This window comes from Galeopterus variegatus, unplaced genomic scaffold (genome assembly GCF_000696425.1).
Source record: "Galeopterus variegatus unplaced genomic scaffold, G_variegatus-3.0.2 Scaffold4089, whole genome shotgun sequence".
Lineage (NCBI taxonomy): Eukaryota > Metazoa > Chordata > Mammalia > Dermoptera > Cynocephalidae > Galeopterus > Galeopterus variegatus.
The window spans coordinates 58,263-63,297 of record NW_007730200.1 but is presented as its reverse complement, the minus strand read 5'-3'; the positions used below and the strand labels follow the sequence as shown (position 1 = coordinate 63,297).

General features: G+C 42.9%; 1 non-coding gene across 1 annotated transcript; it reads left to right on the top strand.

Moving 5' to 3' along the window:
• The first annotated feature begins 4,042 nt into the window (after positions 1–4,042).
• Positions 4,043–4,114, top strand: TRNAC-GCA. The gene has a single exon. It is a non-coding gene; the product is annotated as a tRNA-Cys (tRNA).
• Positions 4,115–5,035: the final 921 nt, after the last annotated feature.

Below are 5,035 nucleotides of genomic sequence, written 5' to 3'. Positions count from 1 at the left end.
TTTGAACCGGGGACCTCTTGATCTGCAGTCAAATGCTCTACCACTGAGCTATACCCCCTCTTCTTGCAAAAAGCAGGTGAATTCTTTTTACATCTATTTTAACATTTTCATACTAAAAATTGTTCATTGGTTCAAAATTAGTTTCTTCTTGCTAGAAGATACTGAGTTTATCAGTGAGGCGATACCAATCTGCCTTTTCTAGGCTCAGTTCCTTATGCACAGTTTCACACATCCCTTTCCCCAACAAGTCAGAGAACAACCTCTTGCAAAACCTTCCCCCAGTCTCTCCAAAGAGAAATAAAAACACCAGCTAAAAAGACACCTGCACTGAGAGGCCTGGCTGTATAGTCTAGTGCCCCTCCCCCTCTTTTCCTGCAGCACTCGCTATATGTCCCTCTCTAGGTGCAGGACATACTTTCAATAAAAAGACACAAAAGTTCTCACTGTCACTGAGTTTACAATCTACTGGGGACAGACGAAAGAAATGCACACGTGAATAAACAAGGAAATGCCCAGTAGTGATAAAGGAAATCATTAAAATAAAAAGCAAGATGTGTTAGGAAGGGACTAGGGGGCTATTTCAGGTTGGACAGCCATGGAAGGCTTTTTGAGCAGGTGATTTTTGAGTTAAGACCTGAATGACATGAAGGAGGCAGCCATGTGGCCATCTGTGGGGGGAGGGCTTCCGCATACAGGAAATGGCTACTGCAAAGACCCTAAGGCCAGAGTGGCTGGAGGAAGGTGGGATGGGGAGACTGATGCAAGAGAGCTGGAGAAGTAGCCAGGGCTGTGGAGGGCCTCATAGGCCAAGCAAGGTAAGGAGTTTGGATCTCACACCAAGAGGGTGAAAAGCCACTGGACAGTTTTGAGCAGGGAGATTTGACATCATCACCCAGACTACTGTAAGGAAGATTTGCAGGGAGTCAAGAGTGGCCCCAGCGAGTACATACAATGGAATATTAGTCAGCCTGAAAAAAAGAAATCCAGCAACATGTAAGAACGTGGATGAACCTTGAGGACATTATGCTACATGAAGTAAGCCAGTCACAGGTGGCCAAATACTGCATGATTCCAGTTATGTGAGGTATCTCAAATAGTCAAACTCATAGATGCAGAGAGTAGAAGGGTGGTTGCCAGGGACTGGGGAGGGGGAAACAGGAGTTGCTGATCAAGGGGTCTAAATTTTCAGTTATGTAAGATAAACAAGTTCTAGAGACCTGCTGTATAATGTTGTGTCTATAGTTAACAGTACTGTATTGTATGCTTAAAAATGTTAAGAGGGTAGTTCTCACAGTAAGTGTTCTTACCACATTAAGAAAAAGAAAAGGTGGGGCCGGCCTGTGGCTCACTTGGGAGAGTGCAGTGCTGATAACACCAAGGCCACAGGTTCGGATCCCATATAGGGATGGCCGGTTGCTCACTGGGTGAGCATGGTGCTGACAACACCAAGTCAAGGGTTAAGATCCCCTTACCAGTCACCTTTTTAAAAAGAAAGAAAAAGAAAAGGGCAGATCCAGAGACCAGACAGGAATCTATTGCAATAGCACAGGTCAGAGATGGTGGTGATGTCTTAGGCTACAGTGGCAGATTAATTTCCTATTGCTGCTATAACAAATTATCACAATTTATTTGCCTAAAACAACACAAATTTATTATCTTACAGTTCTGGAGTCAGAATTCCAAAATCAATACCACTGGACTAAAATCAAGGTGTTAGTTAGCATGCCTGCATTCCTTCTAGAGGCCTTAGGGGAGAATCGATTTCCTTTCCTTTCCCAGCTTCTAGAGGCTGCTTTGTTCCTTGGCTCATAGCCCCTTCCTCAGTCTTCAGAGCCAGCAGTGAGGCATCTCCTCTCCCTCTGACCTCTGACTCCATCCTTACACCTTCCCTGTCTCTGACTCTGACCCTCCTGCTTCCCTCTCATAAGGACCTGTGTAATTACACTGAGCCCGCCTGAATAATCCCGGATAATCTCCCCATTTCAAGATCCTTATTTTTATCACTTCTGCAAAGTTCCTTTTATCATGGAAGGCAACATATTCGAGTGGATTCACATGGGAATCGTGATGTGGACATATTTGGAGGTCCTTTATTTAGTCTACCACAAGTGGGAATAGCAGATGGAGTTGAAGGGGAATGAAGGCATCCGGGTGGACCGTGGCAGGTGAGCCACAGCTGCTGCTGTAGGTTGGGTGGTGGGGGGAAGATGAAGGAAAGAGAAGAATTAAGAACAACTCTTCTCTGGCTTTTTTTCTTCACTATCTGTGTGGATAGCGGTGTGGTTTTCATGGGATTTAAAATATATATATATAGGGAAAGGGAAAAGTTTCAAAAAAAATCAGGAGTTTTTTTGTTTGTTTTGGCAACTGGCTGGCACAGGACTAAAGTTCCTTAAAATTCTTATACATTCGGATCCCCCTACTGGCCAGCCACCAAAAAATAAAAAATAAAAATACATAAAACTCCTGTCCAGAAAATAATAAAGTTCAGCCCCCTATCCTCATGGACTTCACATCTAGTATGGGGTCACCATGTTAAGTTTGAGGTGCCTAACAGACATTTAAGAGGAGATGTTGAGTACGCAGTTGGAGATGCAGCTAATTTTGGAATTCAGGGGAGAAGTCTGGGCTGGAAATATAATTTTGGGAGGTGTCAGTGTATAGATGATAGTTGATGAAAGAGGTAGTTGATCTCAGAAGTGTGCTGCATTCAGTTCATATTGGCTTGTGAGAACCAATGGTTCAATTTTCAGGAATTTCTTTTTAAGCCAATTGATTCCACTTTGGTATCTTGAAATCAGCAGGCGGGAGTATGTGCACCACAGGAATCGGCAGAGGCTACAAATCTGCTCCCCCCGAGCTGGTTGTTAAGCATTTATCAGCACACCATTGCATCTGACTGATTCTGTATTCTCCAAAAAGAAAGAGGCAAACTCTTCAGCTGGGAGAGGGAGGAGGAGGGATAAGGTGTGGAGGGTTTGAGATAGGAGAAAGTGTGTGAAATAGTCTTTTTTGAGAGTGGGAAAGTGCACATACGTGGGCACAAGTGTAAAAATGCTAGGCCTGAGATTGCTGGAGTGACACATATTTGTGACCTTTTCTTCAACAACATTCAGCTGCTTAGAGGCAGGCTTGGTGTAATCCCATAGTTGAATTTAATTATGTTGTGGTTTGGCCGGAGAGTATAAACTAGGACTTACAATGAACCAGGCACTGTGCCAAGTACTTTGGGAAATACGAAAAAGAATGCAACATGATCCCTGCCTTCAAGGAACTTATAGTCTGCTTGGAGAAATAACATATATAGTCCAAGGGAAAAAAATAACAGTCGAGAAAGCAAATGCAGAGAGTAGCAGAACTTCAGAGGCAGGCAGTGGATGGTGAAAGAAAAGAAGTCACAGACTTTCTTTAAAATTGGTAGTGAGAAGGGCCGGCCCGTGGCTCACTTGGGAGAGCGTGGTGCTGACAACACCAAGTCAAGGGTTAAGATCCCCTTACCGGTCATCTAGGGAAAAAAAAAAATTGGTAGTGAGAAAGAAGAAATGGGCAGGTGATCACAGCTAAAAGAAGGATTTTCCTATCTAGGGAAACTTGATGTTTGAAGGAGCCAGGGGAGAGGAAGTGATTGAAGATGCTGGAGAGAATGGAGACAGGGAGGGCAGTCTGGCCAGGGAGCAGAGTGGATCTTAGTGAGAACAAAGGAGGCGCTTCCTCTTGCGTGCAAAGCACTGGGCTGTGGATTCAATGCAACTCAGATTGCAGGCAGGGAGGTTTGAAATTAGACATGAAGAATTCCCAGATGCCAGAGGTAGGAAAGGTTGTGATGAAAGAGAGGAATCCCATTGCACACACCCACAGGATCTTCAGATCCAGGCTCGGTCAGAGAAGATTTCTTCCTCCTCTCCCACCACTTGGGTCTGGATTGCCTTTGTGATCTTCTCTTGAAGCAGTTTATCATAGATACCAAACTATTGTCCATAAGTAATGGCTGGTAAGTAAAATTGCAGTATCATTTAGCTGTAATCTGCTTCCTACCAGTAGAGGGGGTATAGCTCAGGGGTAGAGCATTTGACTGCAGATCAAGAGGTCCCTGGTTCAAATCCGGGTGCCCCCTGAACCCAACGATTTTAGAATATAAAAAGGAGAAAACGATATCGTTGAACAAGCGTCATGCCAAGTCAAAGTGCAAGTGAAGAAAGTTACTGTGCAAAGTTGAAAGTTATGTCCGCAGACTCTGGGTCGGTGGTGGTGTTGTGTAAGTGTGGCATGGGAAGTGTTGGGTGTCTTGGTTGCATTTTCCGTGCAGAGAGTTATTTTCATAATACAGTTGACCCTTGAACAACGCAGGGGTTGGGGCACCGACCCCCGCACAGTTGAAAATCCACATATGTGAAGTTTGGCCTTCAATATGTGGGTTCTGGATCCCTCAAATTCTGTATTTTTCATCCGCAATTGGTTGAAAAAAATCCATTTGTAAGTGGAACCTCGCAGTTCAAACCCATGTTGTTCAGGGTTTGCCATAATACTAAGACATTATTTGCCTGTCTCACTCTTTCATGAGTATAGAGTGGAGCTTTCCAGAGGTTACATGATGTGTGATATTACAACAGATTAGATATACAAACATAAAAAAAACCAGTTGTTTTCATCAAACCAAACATTAAAGGATTTCCAAAAAAATGGAAAGCAATGCCACTCTTCTCACTAACTGATTTTTGTGTGGAAAATATAGTTATTTATTGAAAAATGTTATCTAACAGATAATGGTCTTATTACTACCTTAAATGAATTAATAAATATTTAAACATTCTTCAATTTTAATTCTTAATCTGGTAAATGACAACAGATATAATCTATATAAACAAAAATTCTTGAGGTCCTCAATAATTTGAGGGTAAAAGGGTCTAAGATGAAAATATTTGAGAACCACAGCTCCAGGTAAAGAGGTGGCTTGGGGAAGAGAACGCTGGGTTGTTAGATGGCACAGAGAAGAGACGAGACCTGAGCAGTTTTTTTTTTTTTTTTTTTTAAAGAT